Source organism: Acomys russatus, chromosome 20, assembly GCF_903995435.1.
Source record: "Acomys russatus chromosome 20, mAcoRus1.1, whole genome shotgun sequence".
NCBI lineage: Eukaryota > Metazoa > Chordata > Mammalia > Rodentia > Muridae > Acomys > Acomys russatus.
In genome coordinates this window covers 52,285,375-52,309,760 of record NC_067156.1, presented here as the reverse complement: position 1 = coordinate 52,309,760, position 24,386 = coordinate 52,285,375, and positions in this window count along the sequence as shown.

Here is a 24,386-nt window from a genome sequence, read left to right as displayed (position 1 = left end):
TTCTGGAAACACTTGCAGCAAAGGAGAATCATTGCTCTGCAGTATGCTACCTGGCCTGTGTGAGGCCAGCTGTCTAAAGTTTAGCTGCACCTGCTTTCTCTCTTATTTATTACTCTGTAGCCGGCATAACTTGCTACACTGACCCTGTAGGAGTCAGGCACATCACCTTCTAAGGTGGAACCAGAACACCCCACCCCCACCCCACCTCCAGACCTCTTCCTTTCCAGTTGGCATTAGTCTCAGACTCTCAGATCACTGCATGTCACCAACCTGGTGCCAGCCCTCACCCAAACTGATAATATTACTTCGAAGATTGATGCCGAGACACGTTCTCTGGAATGCAGAGCCCCTCTTGTCTCCTTTATTAGGTCTGCACACACAAAGCCGGAGTTCTGTTGACAGCTCCTAAAATTCTGGGCAGCAGAAGGAGTCAGGAAGCTCTCAGTGGCTGTGGCGCTGGGAAGGTGGGGTCCTTTATACTGGTTTGGTAGAGTCTGCTGTGAAGCCCCTGTCTCAGACAGCTGCAGCTGCTCCCAAAATCTTACTAAGTCCGGAGTCAGAGATTTCCCTCCTAGGCAGCCACTACATGACCCTTGACCCCTTTCAATTCTGGCTCTGCCTAGAAAGGGACCTTGCCAGATTGGAGGCTTAGCTCCTGCCAGCTGCTGTCCATGGGTCTTCAGCCTATTGTGGGATCCTCTGGTTTCCTTCTCTCTTCTAAATGGGCCCTCCCTCACCAGGAGATCCAAAAGGCCATACCTATGGCAATGGCCGCTCCTCTGTCTCAGTTCTATTCCCAGAATGTTCTTGATTGTAGAAACCCACTCCCAGTTAACTACCTGGGGGAACAGGAGTGTACTCCAGGATCCAGTCCTGCCCTTGTAGGCCCTGAGAATTCTGACACACAGCTCCAGACCCCTAGTAACCCTAGACTTACACTGAGTATGCTGGCAAGAAGTTAAATTGTTTTCTGAAGATGTAGGAAATGGGGCCTGCATTTTTCCTTACTAGGATGTCTCTGAGGACATGGAGTATGCCAAGTGAGTATCTCTAAGCAAGGGGGGAAAAAAAGATTTATTGTATCAATTTCTGTCCGTTTGACATATCTTCTATTCCATCCTTTAACAACCAGATTTCTGTGTGTGTGTGTGTGTGTGTGTGTGTGTGTGTGTGTGTGTTATCAGGAACACTCGTGCCAGCATATGTGTGCAGCAGTCAGAGCACACCCTTGTGGGATCCAGGCATAGGCATAGATTATTAGACCTTCCTGCTAGCATGTCTGCCCACTGAGACATCTCACAGGCCTAGGCCCTAATTTTAATAGGCACAGCAAATTCCCAGTATATTTGGCTTCACTAGTGCAAGCTGAATGCCCTTGCTTAACCCTTTTTCTGCTTACCATGTTCCTGGACACCTGTAGCCTCGCCCTTCTTCACTTTCCTTCCATACCTACATGAGCATCTGCTGTCACCTGTCTGTTGTTTCCACACCCTCCAGCCCAGACTCAATGACATAAGCAAGGTTTTCCCAACAAAGTTCCTTCACTGTGGGTTGTTATCATGATGTATCTAGCCTATCTGCTGCTTCTAGCAGCAGTACACTTACAGGACTATTGTGTGGCTTGCTGGGACAGTTTAATTGGTGTTACTTACAGAAGTAGAGCAAAATGTGGAAAATTGTGTTGTTAAAGAAAGAATTTGCAGGGATTGGAGAGGTGGCTCTGAGGTTAAACACACTGGCTGTTCTTCCAGAGGATCTGAGTTCAACTCCCATCACCCAAATGGCAGCTCATGATGATCTGTAACTCCAGTTCCAGGGGACCCCATGTTCTCTGCTGGCACCAGGTATGCATGGAGCACAGAGGCAAAGACGCTCATTCACAGAAAATAAATGATGAAGAATCTTTCTCTCAGCAAATGTTTCCTGACTGCCTGGGAATCTGCTCCTTGTGTAGTCTCTCCCACTTAGCAACATTAGCTGTATAGATCCTTGGGAAGGGGCCAGTCTGGTGAGCTCCTGCCTCTCTGAGGCAGACAGGTACTTTGTGCAAGTGTCCTGTAGGTAAGCAAAGCTGCTTTGGGAGGGCAACTGCCATCCGTGCCATGCCTGGAGGACAGTGTCCACCCAGCACAAACAGTGCACACGGGGACAATGTCTTTGTGTCTGCTGCATTTACAGAATGGGGCCAACGGTCTCTTCCTGATGGTTATTGTGACACTCAATAACAGCAAATCTCTTGGAGGAATGCATGTGCATAGAGGTCATCAGTGTCTGTGTGTGTGTGTGTGTGTGTGTGTGTGTGTGTGTGTGTGTGTGTGTAGTGTGTATGTGTAAATGTTCTATGGGGATTGAACCTGCAGGCAGGTGTTCTACTGTAGAGCAATATCTGAAGCCCAGATAATGGTGTGGTTATTTCCCAAAGACTTCTCTTTGAAATAAGAGCATGTTTGACTTTGTTAATCCCAGAGAGATAACATAAGAGCATCCATTCTCTGGGGAAACCAGTAGCTTAGGAAAGGGTGATTGTACAGACACATACATGGGAAGAAGAATGGATAAAACCACTGGAGGCCTTCCATTCTCTTTGTTTCAATTCCTAAAAAGAGCCTTTTGGGCCATATTAAAAACTGTGATCCTGAAGTGCAGATGCTATGTTCATGGGTCCTCCTAGGAGATGTAGAGGCACACCCTCCTTGGTCCTTGACTCTAAACATGAAGGCTCACTGGCCACCATCCATGCAGGTGTAGGATGGAGGAACCTGGCACTCTACAGAGACTTGAGATAACAGCAGCGTTACACAAAAAGTACTAGACCTCTAGTGAGCCTAGAACAGTTAGGTCTAGCACAAGTTCATGGCTATAGAACTCCATAGGTCACAGAGGCTTGGCCAGGGTGGAGCAGGGCTTCCTACGTGAAATTAACGGCTCAGGTTAGCAATGGAGGAAGCTGTTTAGAGCCCTGAATGAAAGGTTTCCCCAGTCATCTTCCATCACTGTGCTAAGAAATGCTGTCACCTAGGACAGCTTTGGCTCAAGCAAAGCACTTATTATGAATACAAAAGCAGGAACCAGTGGGGAATGATTTACAGAGTTCACAGGAAAAGCTTCCCTGAGCACTGAGATGAGACCCAAATGGAGGCAGGCTTGACCAGGGGCTGGGGCTGCTCAATCTAAGAGGAAGACACCCTGAAAATGAATGCCAGGTCTGCTCTTGTCAGAAGCTGCAGGCACGCGGGTCTGTAGTTCCTTTTCTGCTTTTGGGAATGTGGCTGGATGCTGCATAGACCTCAGGCCAGTAGAGAAGGAAGCATCAGAAAGGACAGCAAAGAAGAGGGCAGAGTCAAGATGGCTACACCCTTCCTGTCCACCTCCATGACCCATGCAGCTCTGTAGGAAGTACAGTTTCTGCGTGCAGGGTGTTAGTTTCTCACTGTGTCAAGGCTCTGGGCTTTTGATATAGTGCTTACTGCCCAACCTCTCTTCCAGAGGAAATCTCTTCTGGTCAAAGATCTTCAAGTAGGTCCAGAGAGCAGTGGTAAAATGGAGTTCCCCTAGTTTGGCATCTTGGGATTCTGAGCTGTGTCTCCATCCAGTACCAGACAGTATCCTTTTTAGTTTCTGGTCCTTGGTATTGAGCTTTATCCAGATAGATCTAAACCTGGGATGTCAAAAGCCTGGGTCTGAAATCAGTGTGACTGTGTTACAGGGACTCAGCTTCAGCCAGAGGTTGCCAACCAAACCAAGAGCATCCTCTATATTGAGAATATATGTAATAGTTGCAGAAATAGAAACCTTCACATTGCAAGTCCCTCCCTCCATCCCAGTGCATCTAGAATCTGGCAAGGGGAGCGGGCAACGCCAATCCCCCTTCCTAGACGTGTCATTGAAAGTCTGCAGAAGCTGCCAGAGCCCACCTGCCAATGAGCTCGCCCCTCCTGTGAACAGTGTACAATAAGGGCCTCTGGGCAGCAGGCCCTAGAGCTTAGGGGCTCCTGCCTTTGGTGGTGATGTCCCCACTTTCCCTACCTCAGAGCCTAGCCTCACTTCTAGCCTCCCCTAGCCCACTTCTCTGGCTCTACTCTGAGTACTCCCTGCCCCCAGTGGACTCTTAGGCTATGCATGGAACCCCACCTCCTCAGAGGTGGGCAGAGGAAGACTTCCAGTGGAGATGGTATTAATTAAAAGCTCACAGTGACTGTCTGCTTAGCTGGTGTTCTAACCAGCCTGGGAAAGGCAAAGCTGTGCTGGCTTTGTAGCCAAGGTCGCTCCCTTCAGTGGGGACTGGTTCTTAAAAATCTCAGCTCAGCTTGTTAACTGTAAAAGAGTGGGCAGAGTTAATGGCTCATTAGTGATTAATTCCTTATCCAATCCCTAATTGCTCATTGTAAAGCCCTTTCCTGAAACTGGATTAAATCATGTAGACTCTTGGCTCTGAAAGCTGCTGCCTCCCTACCACCTTGAGCAGGACGTTGTTTTGTTTTTGTTTTTAATGCCTCTTTTTCATGGGTCACCTCTGACCTTGATGGGGTGATATATTCTTCTCTCATAGACTATATCCTGATTACAGTCTCCCCTTCCTTCCCAACCTCTCCCCTCCCCAGACCCACTGCTCCTCCATAGCCCTTCATAAAGAGCAGGCCTCCCAGTGACATCAACCAAACAAGGCATACAAGAAGCAATAAGACTAAGCACAAACCCTCATATCAAGGCTAGACTGAGTAGGAGGAAAAGGGTCTCAAGAGCGGGCAAAACAGTCAGAGACACCCCAACTCCTACTGTTAGATTCCAACAAAAACCTCAAGCTGAGCAACCACAGTGGTATGCAGAGGGCCTACTGCAGCCCCATGCAGGCTCTGTGGTTGCTGCTTCAGTGTCTCTGAGCCCCTATTAGCCCTATTAGTTGTTTCTGTGAGCCGTGTTCTCCTGGTGTCTGGGATCTCTCCGGCTCCTACAGTCCTTTCTCCCTCTCTTCTCCAGGGGTCCCCAAGTTCAACCTAATGTTTGGTGTGGGTCTCTGTATCTGCTACCATCAGCACCTGGAGGAAGCCTCTCTGATGATGATTGGGCTAGGCATCTGTGAATACAGCAGAGCATCATTAGGATTCTTTTCTCTCTCTCTCTCTCTCTCTCTCTCTCTCTCTCTCTCTCTCTCTCTCTCTCTCTCTCTCTCTCTCTCAATCATGCTTAATTCTGCTTTACATGAGTAGCTCAGGCTGGCCTCAAACTCTTGATCCTCATGCCTCCACCTCCTTCAGGAACATCTACCAGCACGCAGCCCCACAGCCAGCTGCAAGACAGCCTCTTAATGAAAGGTACATTGGTGGCCATTATTCTCGGGAAACCAGCTGTGGCATCATGACTTGTACAGTCTTAAACTGAACATTTCTTTTCTTCTTTTGTTTAAAAGATTTATTTATTTATTTATTCCCTGATGGTCAGAAGAGGGCATCAGATCACATTATAGATGGTTGGGAGCCATGTGGTTGCTGGGAATTGAACTCAGAACCTCAGGAAGAGCAGTCAGTATGCTTAACCTCTGAGCCATCTCTCCAGCCCAAACTGAATATTTCAACATCACTTATGTGCTCCTTGTATAAGCATCTCTCTTGATCATGACTCCACCATAGACTTGTAAAATGCAGCAGCCCATTTAAAAGCAGCTCTTCTCTGCACTTGTTAGAAGATGTGCTCATGTTAGTGGGCACTGAGTGGACTGTACAGCATGCCCCCGCACAAGGGAGTCTGAGAGAGACTGTTCTCAGTTTTAACCGTTACTAGATTCTAAGGTCTCATAAGGTCTCTGATTATTTTCATTGTTCCTGGTTGCTGTTTTATCTTTGCAAGGCATGATGGGAATTTACTGATAACAGTCTCAACACTCAAGCAATATGCGACTCAGGATGAGAACTAGAACCCAGCAGTACAGATTTCAGGAGTTAGGCTCATTTGTCAATCTGAGCATCCCATGGAACACCTGAAAACAAACGTGTGCAGACAAGCACTGCTCCCCACAGGTGGCCCTCCCCTCCATCCTTCCACAATCTCAGGCCCCAGTGGATGTGATGAGCGCCTGTCTTGAAACTTAGAGTCGTTATCTCCTAATCTCTACCTGACTTCTCAACCACACACCTACATTCTAGCTGGTTGCTTGGCAGACAGACATCTCGCACCTCTTGCTCATTATTTGTGACCGAATGTTTGGTTAGAGGAGACACTTTAATCCATGGCTCTGACAAGCTAAGGATGTGCCCTGCTCTCTCATGCCTGCAGTCTGCAGCCATGACAGAGGTGTGATGTGGGTGCTGGAACAGTCATCTTGGTCCCTGTCATGAAGCCATGTGTTGTGGGTGCTCGGCAACAGCACGGAAAGAGCTTCCCACCATGCCATCGAGGGACAGTATGTGCAGCAGGAGAATGACGTCAGTCAGGCTCTTGTCTCACACTGTTTTTCTGCCATCTGCTGCTGAGCCCAGGGGATCAGCAACTGAGAAAGGAAACAGAGCTGTTTGGCATCATGCTTTTTGGAGTCTCTGTCCTTCATCAGTTGTCCTGAGCAGGGCTAAAGCATAAAGTGGGGCCGAGGAATAAAGATCACTTGGAATCACACTCTTCCCTAGTCCCGATACAGTAGGGGCTCCACCCCCCCCCCCCCCCCCCCCCACCCCCCCCCCCCACCACGTACTACGTGCATCACTTGGGAACAAGTCCTTAGCACACAGACCTTCTGCCTGTGGTAGATAATCTTCATTGCCAACTTGACTGGGTTTAGAATCACCTGGATGTGCACCTCTGGGTGTGTGTAAGGATGTTTTCAAAAAGGTTTAGCTGAAGTGGGGATATGTGCTTCCCACCTACGTCTATTGCTCATGGAAGCGAGTGGGGGGGTGAGCGGAACACCAGTACCCACCACTCTGCTTCCTGACTGCCAGCACCATGGCTGGGGAGCACAGATGTAGGCTATCCCCAGATTCCACCTTCACTGCAGAAGTAGTTTCATAGGGTTACTTTTTTAAAAAAATAGGTTTGCATAACAGAGAAAGTCACAAACCAAGGCAACTTTAATACACTGGGCGGGGCGGGGAGTCACCAGAAAGGCAGATTAGTCAAGACTGGGGAAGTTTTCTATTGGCCCAAGATGCTCTCTGATAGATTCTTAGCTCTTGATTGGCAGAAGCTAGTGTTATGTCAGTAGTTTCTAATATGCTTTTATTTATTATTACAAGATGTCAGCTCTAAGTTAATAGATTCTAGAGTGTTTTATCTATTATCACGAGATGTTAGTTCAGATACAGAATGGGGCTGGGAAAGGCTGTTCAGAAGCTAAAACTAACTCAAGATAAAGTTATTAGCCTCCGAGTCTACAAAATTCCAGGCTCTCCCCAGCACTGAAATCCCATCAGCCCATCCTTCTCTGGAGATGCAGAAATGCCTTCCATGAGTTTTTGTTCACAGACTGACACAGCATCTTTTCAGAAGTTTAGTTTACACGAGCCACACTGGAAAGCATCCTGGCAGTGTGTCACATGGTTAAACATGGAGTTTAAATGAATAAACATGGAGTCTGACTCAGTCTAATCTCAGTGAAGAAAAGTGCAAAGTGTACATGTTCACACTGATATCTGTGTTTGTCATATTTGTGATAGTCAAAAGAGATGAACAATCCCAACACTCATCAATGGATGGATTTGTGAGCAAACTGTGTTATGTCCACATAGTGGAATAATATATAAGGTTCTATGCTTTGCTGTGAGTGGATCTTGTAAACATTATGCTTAGTGAAAGAGCCAGTCACAAAAGGCCGTTATGACGTAAGTGGTGACTAATATGAAGTCCAGCATAGAAAAGTGTGTAAAGAAAAAAGTAAATACATGGTTTCTAGGTGTGGAGCCCACAGGGACTGGGAGAGATTAAAGAATTTCTTCTTGAAGTACTGAAAATGTCCCAAGATTGACTGTGGCGACGGGAGCCTCTGTCTGTGGATGTGTTTAGAGGCCTGGATGGAAAGGTCTAATCTGGTGACATGCACGATCTTTGAAAGCTATCTCAATAAAGCTTTTGAAATCTACCTTGGGCTTGCTGCCTCCACAGCCTCCATGTGCTCACACTAAAGCTGCTTTGAAACACATTTCCTGATGTTCCCCCTTTGCCCTGTGAGAGGCTGTGAGAGTCAAGAAAGTATAGTTGCAGCAAACAGTCCAAGAATCTCCGTCTACCCTTTCAAGTTGTAGCCATTTCTGTGCCTACCAGGCTCGCAGCATGTTAATCCATCATGGTCTCTCTATCTTTTTAGCCACAGACACTCTGCTCCTTCATGGCCCCCATGAAGGACAGTATGCACAGTGCCTTTGTAGCCAATATTCTAGACCAGCCTTTATAAAAAGCCAGGTCTCGAGGGGGGAGGGGTTGGAGAGTCACTTCATCTGTGTAAAGACAGCTAAAGACCCTTTCTAGCCAGTGACAGCTGTGGGGTGGGGTGAAGGTCCTGTAGAGTCACAGGGCCCACGTGAGGCCCCACCCATTCCTCACTAGGGCAGAGCCAGCCCTCCAGGAATATAACATTGGACCTTTATTATGTGCCTTTTCAGTATCTGTTCCTAGTGCAAAGCCTTCTGCTCCTGGGTCTCGGGGTGTATGGAGGCAGGCTGCCCTCAGCCCACCATACAACCCTTGCCACTATAAACAGTTAACAGGTGTGATTAACCACAGATGATCTGCACAAGATTAGACTCATTGATTGATTATCTGTCATGGAGGGAGGACAGGCTACAAATCTCCATCCAAGTTAGGGTTTGCTGCCATGGGGGGTCCTCACAAGTGGGGTAGGGGTCAGAGAGGGGGACATTTATAGGTAGTTAGAGGTTGCTAAGAGGAAAGGCTCATGAAGCCCCACAACTCCCAGGATTTATAGGCAATGCTTGCTGGGATGAAGTTTTTTTTAAGTGCTGTACCTGAGCGTGCTTCTGTAAGTAGCATGTTAAACTCCTTGGTCACTGTGTCACTGTGCCCTACCTGCGTGGAGTGCTTTGTTTCTCTGGATTCTGGTGGTGAGTAGACCTTCCTTCACATCTAGGGGGCGGGAAATGTACCTAGTAGAACATCCTTCCCCTGCCCCATCCCCCCTGTTCCTTGTGCCTTGGGTAATAGACTTCCAGAAAGTTCGATGGATTCTATCCAGTCAAGGCTCAAGTTTCAGCTTGTAAAATTCCTGCTGGATCTGAGCTGCTGCGTGCAGGTGTGCTCAAATTGCAGGGCTCTTGGTGGTTTCAACCTCCAGCTTTGCTGCTCGTTGGTGACAGCACACGCTCTCAGATTCCTATTACAGATGAACAGGGGCAGTAGCGAGAGCTTCTTGGTCGCCCCTACCCTCACCCCGTCCCCTGCCCTACTGGAGTCTTTAAACCTGGTGGTCTCTGCTGGATAATTGTCCTTTCTTGGACGCTAAGGGGACTCAGTCCGGCCAAGCTGCAGAATTTCAGCGCTACCTGACTCTTTCAGTAACTTGGTCGAGGCTGCCCTCTCATGGTCAGCTTGAGAACTAAATTGGCTGATCTGCAACAACCAAGCTTCCAAGAAGAAATTAAATTTGACTGTATGTTTTGATTTCCAAATTGCTAATGAATAGTCAAAGCAATCCTAAGATGTAAGAAAAATGGTAGAGGTATAGTATAACCTCAAATATACTATAAAGCTATAGTGACAAAACAGCCTGGCACAGCCATAGAAACACATGGCTAGGCCAATGAAATTAACTGACAAAGCTATGACCAACTAGTTGTTGACAAAAGAGGCAAAAAATACTTAGGAAAAATGATACCCTATTCAATGCATTGTGCTGATAAGGCTGGAAATCTGTCTGTAAAAGAATAGGTTTATATATTTTACTTGGTATCAAAAAATTAATTCCAAATTGATCGAATGCTTTAATTTAAATCCTGAAGTGCTAAAATTTCTAGAAGAAAGCATAAGAAATAATCTTCATGGAATTGGAGTAGGCAAGAATTTCCTGAACAGAATATCAGTAATGCAGGAGCCAGCCCCCTGTATCAACAGATGGGACTTCATGAAATTAAAGTTTCTGTACAGCAAAGGAGACTATCATCAGAGTGCACAGACACCCACAGAATATGGGAGAAGGTCTTTACCAGATACACTTCAGACAGGAAGCTAAGGTGCAGAACCTATGAGGGACTGCAGAGAGTGAATATCCAGAAAGTGAAACTGCCAACCGGCAAATGGGCTAAAGAGTTGAAGGAACAGTTAAAAAAAAAAAAAAAAAAAAAAAAGAAACACAAATGACTAGTAATTATTTTTAAAAGTGTTCAACATCTCTATTCATCAGGGAAATGCAAAGTAATATAGCTGATATATCACCTCACCCCAGTTGGAAAGCCTATCACCAAAAAATATGGTGACAGATGTTGGGGGAAAATATGGAGAGGAAGCCTATTCACCATTAGTGAGAGTGCCAACTAGAACAGCCATTGTAGAAATCAGTGCGGATGTTTCTCAGACATCAAAAAGAATTACCATACGACTAGTTCATAACAGTAGAAAAATTACAGTTTTGAAGCAGCAAGGAAATGATTTTATGGTTGGGGGGGGGTCACCACAACACGAGTAGCTGTGTTAAAGGGTCCCAGCACCAGGAAGGTTGACAGCCACCAACTTAAATGATGATAGAGTGTTTTCATGGGTCCTGCTGTGGTAAAACATGTATATGTACTCCAAAATAGAGCATCATGTGTAGCTGTAGTGGGACATCCATGTGTGCTGCTGTAATAGTGCATACGTTGTCACCAGCATCCATATGTTCTGACGGGCCAGTAATTTCATGGACGCACCAATATTATGACATGAGTGTGCACTGCACTACTTCTGCATTACTGTTTCATTGTCCAGATGGATGTCTACGTGATATCTGCATGTACTCTTCATTCTAGTAATTGCTACAGTGCCTCTGTGTGTGGTGGCCCCGAAGCACACATTCCTGCTGCTGTACACGTACTAACATTTGTACTCTGTACTTGTCCATCCAGGCACACTGCTATTCTACAAACCCACCCCCTTCTGTGCTTGCTCACGCATGCTCAGAGCTGCACAATGATATCTAGCTACTTTGTCATAGCTGTGCACAAGTTTATGACGCAGTAACGGTACTTTGATTTTACTCAAGGATGCCGTGGTGTAGCGCTATAGAAACAGATGTGTGTGGGCGCCCTAATAGTCCATTTGTGTGCAGTGATGCCCCACTTCTGCACTAGGACTTCAATGTCCAGGTGCATGGCTATAATAGTAACCTCATCTGAGCTGCCTTCTGGCTAGTACACATAACTTCTGGTACAGAATGTACCTGCGGTGCACTAACAGTACAATGTGCTTTCTTCCTGTACTGTTACTTCCCGTCGCTGTGTACTTGTATATCCTGGTGTACTGCTCTACTCCTACAAATCTGTGAACCAATGCTCTAGCTCATGTGGCTTTCCCTCATCCCTGGGGTCATTGGCCACTGGTTGTCAGGAGCAAAAACGATGACCTGGGGGGAGGGGCTGGGTGGCCCCTGAGCACGAATGGACATGACCCTCCAGGATCAGTTGTAGGGAGGCAGATCAATTTTCTTCAGGGTGAAAGAGGGTTATATAGAACTTTGGGGGAGGGGTGGGGATTTCCAGGGTGGGCAAATGTCATTGGCCGAAGGGCTAAGGTCCTGAGATGCCTCATTAACGTGGAGAGACATTGCAGGAAGTCCCACCCAAGTGCTTGCTGAACTGCAGGAGAGAGGGAGTTGGACCTGTAATTTCCCTAACGGCCAAGAGACATTATTCAGGTAGAGGGTGTGGGGATTCGGGCTCCCTAGGTCAGGCAGAGAAGAGGGAGCCCCGCTGACAAAGGGAGTCCTCCATTTTGCCGAGCTCAGGGCAACTTTGGTAGCAGGGCCCAACAGGTTCAGGCGTGTGCAGGCTTGTGCAGATGCACACATCAGCTTGGTCGTAAAGGCACAGCAGTTTACACTGCTGTAGTAGCACGAGGGGCTTTGATGAGACACAGTGTGTAGTGCTTTAGCAATAGAACTGTGCGTGCTGATGTGATGGCACAATCATGTGCAGTGATGCGCTCATGTACCCTTGTATGCTGGGGCTGTACTTTCAGGAGTCCTGCTGTTAGATTGCGCCCACGTGAGCTTTCGTAACTGTGCCTCTGTGTATGGCGTAGCTGTAAGTCCATGGGTGGTTTTACGAGAACATGAGCGATCACTCCTGCAATTTGAATATATATATATATATATGCACTCCTTTGCTTGTTTTGCAATGTGTGCTAGCACCCCGGGGTGGACTTCTGTTCTCGTCTCCTGTGTTCCGATGTGCTGGTGAAGAATACTTGGAAACACTAACACTAGGCCATCGGCATGTATTACTTTACCTCCACACTAGTATCTCAGTGTCCAGGCTCACTGCTGTAATAATATTTTCTCGAGTTTCTGCTAAGTCTACAGTCACCTCTGCTGCAGCGTAGCTGTGTGAGGTGCATCACTATTACCATCATTCTTGCTGCTATGCCGTTACTTCCGTCTGTGCTATGCACTTGTCCACGCGAGTGGGCTGTTGTTACAGTTAAGGCACATGCAGAGCTTTACAGTGCAGGTACATGTGTCTTCTTTGTTGCAAGTGGACATGGTTTTCAGTAGCAGGGCATCGAAGTTTTGCGCATGCCTATTGTGTGCTGCTTTAGTGGTATTCTTGTGTATGCTGTTCTACTGCTACATGCCTGTGCGGTGACACACAAGTATATCCTCCCGTGCTCTTGGCTAGGTCTTCCATGAGCGCTGGTGTCATACACCCACGAGTTCTGCTGTGGTATCGTGCATGTGTGCATTTCTGAAATAGACACCTGTGTATAGCTGCACCAATCACGAGTGAGGTTTTATATTCATGGTCACTCCGCTAATGTTTAACCCATCTGTTCTCCTTAACTTGTGTTCCCATGTGTGCTGCTGTACTGGAACACTCGTGTGAACTGGTGTTAACCTCCTCCACGTGTTCCAATGTGCTAGTAAAACACATACACAGCAATATTAGGGCACTAATGTGCATTTGCTCAAATTCTTCATTGGTACCTCAATGTCCTGGTCCACTGCTATACCAATACTCTTGTGTGCGTTGTTCTCCGGTAAGCCTATGATGATTTTCATTATGGTGCATCCGTGTGTGGTGCAGGAGTAGTCCAACCATTCCTTGTCAAGTTTTGTCTGTATCCCTCTGTATGCAGCGACTGCAGATTCTGGGCAACTTCATTAAGGACTGCAGCTCCATGCCAAAACCAAGGAAGACTGTGTTTGAATGAGCAACAGCTAATCCCTATTTCACTGGATTTGCTTTAGCAATAGCATCCTAAGTTAGATGCTCCTGGACCAAAATGTGAATTGCATCAAACAGGCAGCCATCCTCACCATGGACCTGATGGTTGCACAGAGCCGTTGTTACACCAGCCTTAAAGTCAGGATTATTTACAAACAGGTTGACTCTGAGCATGAAGTAAAAGATGTATCTCCAAAGGATATCTCAAAGCTCCAGAGTGTTGGGAGACTCAGAGGGAAGACATCAACCTTCTCTTGCAGGTGATCCCTGGAGGGCAGGTAGGTCTTTAAAAACGGATCCTGATGAGCTAGCATCGGTTGAAGTTCCAAAAATGACCATCGGAGGGCAGTCTCAGCCAAGTTATCGATTCCAGGTTGCCATTCAAGAGCCTGCTGACTCTAGTCTTCTTGTAGTCCTAGAAAGGAAAGTTACTCCAAAGAGACCACCAGGCTTAAAGCTTCTACGGGGGTGGGCAGCTGAGAAGCGCTCCCTACTGCCCCTGTTCATCTCTGATAGGAATCTGAGAGCGTGTGATGTCACCAACGAGCAGCAAAGCTGGAGGAAGATACCACGAAGGGTCCCACGATTTGAGCACACCTGCACTCAGTAGCTCAAGCTCCAGCAGGAATGCTACAAGCTGAAACTTGAGCCTTGAGTGGATAGAATTCGTTGAACTTTCTGGAAGTCTATTACCCAAGGCACAAGAAACGGGGGGCGGGGGTAGAGCAGGGGAAAGGTTTCTACTAAGTACATTTTCCCCCTAGATGTGAAGGAAGGTCTACTCACCACCAGATTCCATAGAAACAAAGCAATCCACGCAGGTAGGGCACAGTGACCAAGGAGTTTAACATGCTGCTTACAGAAGCACATGTGGGTGCAACACTGAAGAAAAACTCTTCATCCCAGCAAGCATTGCCTATAAATCCTGGGAGGGGAGGGGCTTTGTGAGCCCTCCTCTTAGCAACCTCTAACTACCTATAAATGTCCCCCTTTCTGACCCCACCCACTTGTGAGGACCCCCATCCAAGCAAACCCTAACTTGGATGGAGATTTGTAGCCTGTCCTTTTTCCATGGCAGATAGTCAATGGGTCTAATCTTGTGCAGATCACCTGTGGGTAATCACACTTGCGAACTGTTTAAAGGGGTAAGGGCCATGTGGTGGGCTGAGGGCAGCCTGCCTCCATACACCCAGAGACCCAGGAACAGAAGCTTTGCACTACGATTAGATGCTGAAGAGGCAAATGATAAAGGTCCAACGTTATATTCCTGAAGGGCTGGCTCTGCCCTAGTGAGGACTGAGTGGGGCTTCACATGGGCTCTGTGGCCCCACAGGACCTTCACCCCACCCCACAGCTGCCACTGGCTAAAAAGAGTCTTTAGCTGTTCACCCCACCCTTCAACCCCCAACCCTGCCCCTGCCCTCGAGACCTGGTCTAGAATATAGGCTACAAAGGCACTGTACATACTGTCCTTTATGGGGGGCATGAAGGAGCAGAGTGTCTGTGGCTAAGAAGACAGACAGACCATGATGGATTAGCATGCTGCGAGCCTCGTAGGCACAGAAATGGCTACAACTTGAAAGGGTAGACGGAGATTCTTGGACTGTTTGCTGCAACTATACTTCTTTCTTGACTCTCACAGGCCAGAGGGCAAAAGGGAACACCAGGAAATGCATTTCAAAGCAGCTTTAGTGTGAGCACATGGAGGCTGTGGAGGCAGCAAGCCCAAGGTGGGTTTCAAAAGCTTTATTGAGATACCTTTCAAAGGTCATGCATGTCACCTGATGAGACCTTTCCATCCAGGGCTCTAAACACATCCACAGATAGAGGCTCCCGTCACCACAGTCAATCTTTTTTTTATTATTAATTTATTCATATTACATCTCAATTGTTAACCCATCCCTTGTATCCTCCCATTCCTCCCTCCCTCCTGCTTCCCCCCTACTCCCCTCCCCTATGTCTGTGACTGAGGGGGACCTCCACCCCCTATATATGCTCTTAGGGTATCGAGTAACTTCTTAGTAACTTAGTAACTCCTTCCTCTGAGTGCCACCATGCCTCCCCATCCAGGGGACGTGGTCAGAGATAGGGCACCAGAGTTTGTGTGAAAGTCAGATCTCCTTCTCCACTTAACGGTGGAGAATGTCCTGTCCATCGGCTAGTCTGGATAGGGGTTCAAAGTTTACTGCCTATATTTTCCTTGGCTGGTGCCATAGTTTGAGGAGGACCCCAGGACCCAGATCCGCCTGTCATAAAGTTCCTCTTGTAGGTTTCCAGGACCCTCTGGGTCCTTCTATTTCCTCATTCTCCCAGGCTTCTCTCATCTAAAGTCTCAATAGGATGTCCTCCCCTCTGACCCACTTTTCTGGTAGGTAAAGTTCTTCATGGGATGTGCCCCTTGCACTAGTGTCTCAATATAAGTGAGTATATACCATTTAACTCTTTTTGCTTCTGGGTGAACTCACTCATTATGATAATTTCTAGTTCAATCCATTTGTCCACAAATTTTGGGAATTCCTTGATTTTAATAGCTGAGTAGTATTCCATAGCGTGAAAGTACCACAGTTTCTTTATCCATTCTTCTACTGAGGGACACTTAGGCTGTTTCCATGTTCTGGCTATTATGAATAAGGCAGCTATGAACATGGTTGAGCATATGTCCCTGTTGTGTGCTGGAGCATCTTCTAAATATATTCCAAGGAGTGGAATAGCTGGGTCTTGAGGAAGCCCTATTCCCATTTTTCTGAGAAAGCGCCAGATAGCTTTCCAAAGTGGTTGTACTAGTTTGCATTCCCACCAGCAATGAAAGAGTGTTCCTCTCTCTCCACATCCTCGCCACCATGTGGTGTCAGTTGAATTGTTGATCTTAGCCATTCTGGTGGGTGTAAGATGGAATCTCAGTGTCGTTTTGATGACTAAGGAGGCTGAGCATTTCTTTAAGTGTTTCTCAGCCATTTGATATTCCTCTGTTGAGAATTCTCTGTTTAGTTCTGAGCCCCATTTCTCTAGTGGGTTATTTGGTTTGGTGGTGTTTAATTTCTTGAGTTCTTTATATATTTTGGATATTAGACCTTTGTCAGATGAAGGGTTGGTGAAGATCTTTTCCCAGTCTGTAGGCTGTCGCTTTGTTCTCTTGACAGTGTCATCTGCCTTACAGAAGCTTCTCAGCCTCATGAGGTCCCATTTATTAATTGTTGATGTTAAGGCCTGGGCTGTTGGTGTTCTGTTCAGGAAGTTGTCTCCTGTGCCTATGTGTTCCAGGCTCTTCCCCACTTTTTCCTATAACTGAATTAATGTCTCTGGTTTTAGGTTGAGGTCTTTAATCCACTTGGGCTTGAGTTTTGTGCATGGTGACAAATGGGGGTCTAATTGCATTTTTCTACATGTAGACATCCAGTTAGACCACCACCATTTGTTGAAGATGTTATTGTTTTTCCATTGAATGGATTTGGCTTCTTTGTCAAAAACCAAGTGACCAAATGTGTATGGATTCATCTGTAGGTCTTCAATTAGATTCCATTGATCCACCAGCCTATTGCTGTGCCAGTACCATGCTGGTTTAATTAGCCACAGTCAATCTTGGGACATTTTCAGTACTTCAAGAAGAAATTATTTAATCTCTCACAGCCCCTGTGGGCTCCACACCTAGAAACCATGTATTTACTTTTTTCTTTACACACTTTTCCATGCTGGACTTCATATTAGTCACCACTTACGTCATAACGGCCTTTTGTCATTGGCTCTTTCACTAAGCATAATGTTTACAAGATCCACTCACAGCAAAGCATAGAACCTTATATATTATTCCACTATGTGGACATAACACAGTTTGCTCACAAATCCATCCATTGATGAACGTTTGGATTCTTTGCCTCTTTTGACTATCACAAATATGACAAATACAGATGCCGGTGTAAATATGTACACTTTGCACTTTTCTTCAGTGAGATTAGATTGAGTCATACTCCATGTTTCATCATGTGACTCCCATGTTCAATTGTTTAAACTCCATGTTTAATCATGCGATGAACTGCCATGATGTTTTGCAATGTGCCTGGTGTGAACTAAAACTTCTGAAAAGATGCTGTGTCAGTCTGTGAACAAAAACTCATGGAAGGCGTTCTGCATCTCCAGAGAACGATGGGCTGATGGGATTTCAGTGCTGGGGAGAGCCTGGAATTTTGTAGACTCGGAGGCTAATAACTTTATCTTGAGTTAGTTTTAGTTTCTGAACAGCCTTTCCCAGCCCCATTCTGTATCTGAACTAACAAATTGTGATGATAGATAAAAAACTCTAGAATCTATTAACTTAGAGATGACATCTTGTAATAATAAATAAAAGCATCTTAGAAACTACTGGCAGAACACTAACTTCTGCCAATCAAGAGCTAAGAAGCCATCAGAGAGCATCTTGGGCCAATAGAAAAGCTTCCTCAGTCTTGATGAATCTGCCCTTCTGGTGAGCTCCCGTTTTTCCCCCTCCCCCCCTCAGTGCCCCCCCTCCCCGGTGTATTTTAAACTTGCCTTGATTTGTGACTTTCTCTGTTATGCAAACCTATTTTAAAAAACCCTATGAAACTACTTCTACAGTGAACGTGGGATAGCCTACATCTGTGCACCTTGGCCACAGTCACTTATAATGGGTCCACAATAAACTATCTTTTATTCCCTTTAAGGTGAGAGCTGTGGTTTCTCATATCAGCACCGGTCCATTTCTATTTCCCATTTCATACACGCTTTCCCAGATTCTCCGCAGTTTTGGCACCCCGCCTCTGGCTTCTGAGCATCATGTTATGTTTGCGGTTCCTCTTACTGGAACTTTGATGTGTTTTCTGGATCATCATGACAAGCGTTTTTCCCCCCTTGAGATTATTGGTCATTTGTAGATCTTTTTTTGAGAAATGGCTATCCAGATCTTTTGCCCACTATAAAATCGGATTTCCTGCTACTGATTTGCCAGTGATATTTATATACTGGTGACGCAACCCCTTGGTAGGTATAATTTTCAAAGATTTTTCTCCCACTCTGAGGACTGGTCTTTCACCTTGTAGATCCTGTCTTTTAATTACAGTGTGGCATTTTGGTGAAGGTACACTCATCGTTTTGCTTTGTGGTTCATTCATTCGGGGTAACATATAAGTCTCTTTATCAAATTCATGGTCATGAAGCTTTACCCCTGTGTCTTCTTAGGGCTGCGAATTTTTGTTTCATTTAGGTTCATGTTCAACTGCAAGCAAAGCTCTGTATGCGCTACTGGTCAAACCTCAGGTGGCCCCTGGGTTAGCAACTTTTCTCTTGGCTGGGACAAAATACCTGACATGGTCAGTCTAAGGAAGGAAGGTGCTTTTTGCTCTACAGTCTGGGCATAGGGTCCCTTATGGTGGTGGCAGGGGAAGGAGGCAGCCAGGAACGTTGTGCTGGCGGTCCGGAAGCAGCATGGTGGGTGCTGGTGTTCCATTCACCCCTCTCCCCCTTCCAGGATCAATAGACATGAGTGTGAACCACATTTCTCCTACTTCTGCTAAACCTTTTTGAAAACATCCTTACACACACCCAGCGGTGCACATCCAGGTGATTCTAATCCCAGTCAAGTTGGCTTAACGGCCATGTTTCATTAAAGGGCTGTCTTGCAGCTGGCTGTGGGGCTTCGTGCTGGTAGATGTTCCTGAAGGATGTGGAGGCATGAGGATCGAGAGTTTGAGGCCAGCCTGAGCTACTCATGTAAAGCAGAATTAAGCATGATTGACAAAAAAAAAAAAAAAAAAAAAGGCAAAGAAAGGATTCCTAATATTCCTAATGATGCTCTGTTGTCTCACAGATGCCCAGTCCAATCATCATTAGAGAGGCTTCTTCCAGGTGCTGATAGAAGCAGATACAGAGACCCACACCAAACATTAGGTTGAACTTGGGGACCCCTGGAGAAGAGAGGGAGAAAGGACTGTAGGAGCCGGAGAGATCCCAGACACCAGGAGAACACGGCTCACAGAAACAACTAATAGGGCTCATAGGGGCTCAGAGACACTGAAGCAGCAACCACAGAGCCTGAATGGGGCTGCAGTAGGCCCTCTGCATACCACTGTGGTTGCTCAGCTTGAGGTTTTTGTTGGAATCTAACAGTAGGAGTTGGGGTGTCTCTGACTGTTTTGCCTGCTCTTGGGACCCTTTTCCTCCTACCCAGTCTAGCCTTGATATGAGGGTTCATGTTTAGTCTTATTGCTTCTTGTTATGCCTTGTTTGGCTGATGTCACTGGGAGGCCTGCTCTTTATGAAGGGCTATGGAGGAGCAGTGGGTCTGGGGGAGGGGAGAGGTTGGGAAGGAAGGGGAGACTGTAGTCAGGACATAGTCTATGAGAGAAGAATATATCACCCCATCAAGGTCAGAGGTGACCCATGAAAAAGAGGCATTAAAAACAAAAACAAAACAACGTCCTGCTCAAGGTGGTAGGGAGGCAGCAGCTTTCAGAGCCAAGAGTCTACATGATTTAATCCAGTTTCAGGAAAGGGCTTTACAGTGAGCAATTAGGGATTGGATAAGGAATTAATCACTAATGAGCCATTAACTCTGCCCACTCTTTTACAGTTAACAAGCTGAGCTGAGATTTTTAAGAACCAGTCCCCACTGAAGGGAGCGACCTTGGCTACAAAGCCAGCACAGCTTTGCCTTTCCCAGGCTGGTTAGAATGCCAGCTAAGCAGACAGTCACTGTGAGCTTTTAATTAATACCATCTCCACTGGAAGTCTTCCTCTGCCTACCTCTGAGGAGGTGGGGTTCCATGCATAGCCCAAGAGTCCACTGGGGGCAGGGAGTACTCAGAGTAGAGCCAGAGAAGTGAGCTAGGGGAGGCTAGAAGTGAGGCTAGGCTTTGAGGTAAGGAAAGTGGGGACATCACCACCAAAGGCAGAAGCCCCTAAGCTCTAGGGACTGCTGCCCAGAGGCCCTTATTGCACACTGCTCACAGGAGGGGCGAGCTCATTGGCAGGTGGGCTCTGGCAGCTTCTGCAGACTTTCAATAACACATCTAGGAAGGGGGATTGCCATTGCCCGCTCCCCTTGCCAGATTCTAGATGCACTGGGATGGAGGGAGGGACTTGCAATATGTTGGTTTTTATATCTTTTTTTTTTTTTTTTTTTTTTTTTGAGACAGGATTTCTCTGTGTAGCCTTGGCTGTCCTGTTACCCAGTCACATTAATTTCAGACCCAGGCATTCGGCATCTCAGGTTTAGATCTATCTGGATAAATCTCAATACCAAGGGCCAGAAACTAAAAAGGATACTGTCTGGTACTGGATGGAGACACAGCTCAGAATCCCAAGATCCCAAACTAGGGGAACTCCATTTTACCACTGCTCTCTGGACCTACTTGAAGATCTTTGATCAGAAGAGGTTTCCTCTGGAAGAGAGGTTGGGCAGTAAGCACTATATCAAAAGCCCAGAGCCTTGACACAGTGAGAAACTAACACCCTGCATGCTGAAACTGTACTTCCTACAGAGCTGCATGGGTCATGGGGGTGGACAGGAAGGGTGTAGCCATCTTGACTCTGCCCTCTTCTTTGCTGTCCTTTCTGATGCTTCCTTCTCTACTGGCCTGAGGTCTAGGCAGCATCCAGCCACATTCCCAAAAGCAGAAAAGGATCTACAGACCCGCTTGCCTGCAGCTTCTGACCAGAGCAGACATGGCATTCATTTTCAGGGTGTCCTCCTCTTAGATTGAGCAGCCCCAGCCCCTGGTCAAGCCTGCCTCCATTTGGGTCTCATCTCAGTGCTCAGGGCAGCTTTTCCTGTGAACTCTGTAAACCATTCCCCACTGGTTCCTGCTTTTGTTTTTATACTAAGTGCTTTGCTTGAGCCAAAGCTGTCTTAGGTGACAGCATTTCTTGGGACAGTGATGGAGGATGACTGGGGAAGCCTTTTATTCAGGGCCCTGAACAGCTTCCTCCATCACTAACCTGAGCCGTTAATTTCATGTAGGAAGCTCTGCTCCACCCTGGCCCAACCTCTGGGACCTATGGAGTTCTATAGCCATGAACTTGAGCTTGGCTCAACTGTTCTAGGCTCACCAGAGGTTTAGTACTTTTTATGAAATGCTGCTGTTATCTCTCAAGTCTCTGTAGAGTGCCAGGTTCCTCCATCCTACACCTGCATGGATGGTGGCCAGTGAGCCTTCATGTTTAGAGTCAAGGACCAAGGAGGGTGTGCCTCTACATCTCCTAGGAGGACCCATGAACATAGCATCTGCACTTCAGGATCACAGTTTTTAATATGGCCCAAAAGGCTCTTTTTAGGAATTGAAACAAAGAGAATGGAAGGCCTCCAGTGGTTTTATCCATTCTTCTTCCCATGTATGTGTCTGTACAATCACCCTTTCCTAAGCTACTGGTTTCCCTGGAGAATGGATGCTCTTATGTTATCTCTCTGGGATTAACAAAGTCAAACATGCTCTTATTTCAAAGAGAAGTCTTTGGGAAATAACCACACCCTTAGCTGGGCTTCAGATATTGCTCTACAGTAGAGCACCTGCCTGCAGGTTGAATCCCCACAGAACACTCACACACACTCACACACACACACACACACACACACACACACACACACACTGATGACCTGCATGCACAAGCATTCTTCCAAGAGATTAGCTGTTATCAAGTGTCACAATAACCATCAGGAAGACACCATTGGCCTCATTCTGTAAATGCAGCAGACACAAAGACATTGTCCCTGTGTGCACTGTTTGTACTGGGTGGACGCTGTCCTCTAGGCACAGCACAGATGGCAATTGCCCTCCCAAAGCAGCTGTGCTTACCTGCAGGATACCTGCACAAAGTACCTGTCTGCCTCAGAGGGGCAGGAGCTCACCAGACTGGCCCCTTCCCAAGGATCTATACAGCTAATGTTGCTAAGTGAGAGAGGCCACACAAGAAGCAGATTCCCAGGCAGTCAGGCAACGTTTGCTGAGAGAAAGATTCTTCATCATTTATTTTCTGTGAATGAGCGTCTTTGCCTCTGCGCTCCATGCATAGCTGGTGCCAGCAGAGAACATGAGGGCCCCTGTGTTAGGATGTCCTGGTGAAGACACGGCAACACTGTTGTTAGACTTCAAACATGCATTGCTCTACTCACAAGCTCACACTTTAGTGTCGACAAGCACCGCTACAGTACCATTCTCACATAGGCTACTTTCCAGTAAATCTACGATCCCTTCTATTATAATATAACTGTGTGTGGTGCTTTCGCATACAGCTCTTCTTCCTTCTGTAACACTACTTCTTTATCCACACTGTGTCCTTGTCCATCCTGGTGAACTACTACACTCCTCCAAACGTGTGTGCTGTTGTTCTAACTAAGGGGCGTTCAGAGCTGTTCAGGAACACGTGTGTGTTGCATTGTGAATTCACACTAGCTTACACAGAAGCATTAGTACATGATTTTTGTTTGTTTGTTTGTCTGTTTGTTGTTTGTTTTTGCGAAGACACCATTGCGCACTGCTCTACTGGCACAGTCATGTGCACGACTCACTAGCAAATCCTTGTTTGCATGTCTACATGCACCGGAGCATTGCATCCACAACACCACCTGCTGTGGTATTACATTTGTGTGCCTTTGTGTAATGGTTCCTCTTCCTCTGTGTCTGGCTGCTGTCATACAGCTCTGTGTCCTGCTCTATGAGAACATGCGTGATCACTCTCGCAATCCACGTGTGTGCCCTTACTTCAATTTTACTGGCCCAAGCTGAGTGGCCTTACTCGAGCCTCTTTCTGCTTACCCTACTTCCTGGACACCTGTAACCTCGCCCTTCTTCATGAACTGCAGTCCACGCCAGCGAGCAAGTACAGCTGCACCCTTGGAAAGATAAGTAAAGGAGTGAACACAGATTCGATATTGTAGGACTGATCACACATGTTGTCCTAAGGCAACTCTCATGGATGTCTGAGTATGGCCATAGAGAGATGCATTATTGCAGAGCAGCACAGGAATGTCATGTGACAGCAGGACACATGTATGTAGACATCAGTACTCATGGAAGTATTAGACAGAAGCACACAGGCATATCCTAGTGCATCGCTGCGCATGGATGTACAGTAGAGCCCCAAACACGTTACTAAAATATGTTGAATTAAGGCCCACTCTAGCTCCCAATAATGAGACAGAGACCTGTTACATTTATTAATAAGCTTTAAGTACCATAACGGGGCAGATACTGATCTATTTTAACCTGTCTATGATAGCCTGGCCTACTTTCTAGCCACACACCCTATTACCTGACATCCATCTAGTCTTACCCTAGCTGCCTCTGTTCCATCCTTATCCCCATGGCAACTCCCCCATGGTGACCTCATCCTCATGACCCAGCAACCTCCTCCTTCTGGCCAGGCCTTATGGCTACATCCTCATGGCCTGGTTCTCATCCCCATCCCCATCCTCATCCCCCGTCACTTCCCTGTCTCTCTCTACTTAGGACTCCCCAGACTAGGAACACATGTCCCACCTACTGTCTCTTCAGCTTCTTTATTAACCAATCAGAAATAATTAGGGAATAATTTTTACACAACATTGAGACTGGAGACTACTCAATAACACCAACAACACCAGAATCCATTAGCGTTTAGCTCACTGCCAGTTCAGCAATTAACAATGAAGTACACAAAGACACACCTTAAGACAATGTGAGTGGAGGTCACCTCTACAAAAGTACTACACAATGGCACCTTTGAAAAACAAGCAAACAACCTATGTGCTACTACCACAGCAAAAGCTGAAGGCATTTACAACAAAACAGGCAGACTCACTTGTACAGTTCTGCACATGTGTGTCCTAGAACAGCTGTGCACACATTTTTAGTAGTGAAGCAGGGGTGGACAAATACAGAGTGAAACGGAAGTAACAGTACAGCAGCAAACCCAGCTGTTTTATTAGTGGAAAGGACTAGTACGGATGGAGAGTAGTTCACACTGATTGGCTAGTGTCAGTGCGTCCGTGTATTTACCAGCACAAGCACATCAGAATACATGGATGTCGATTAGCAGGCCACATGGATA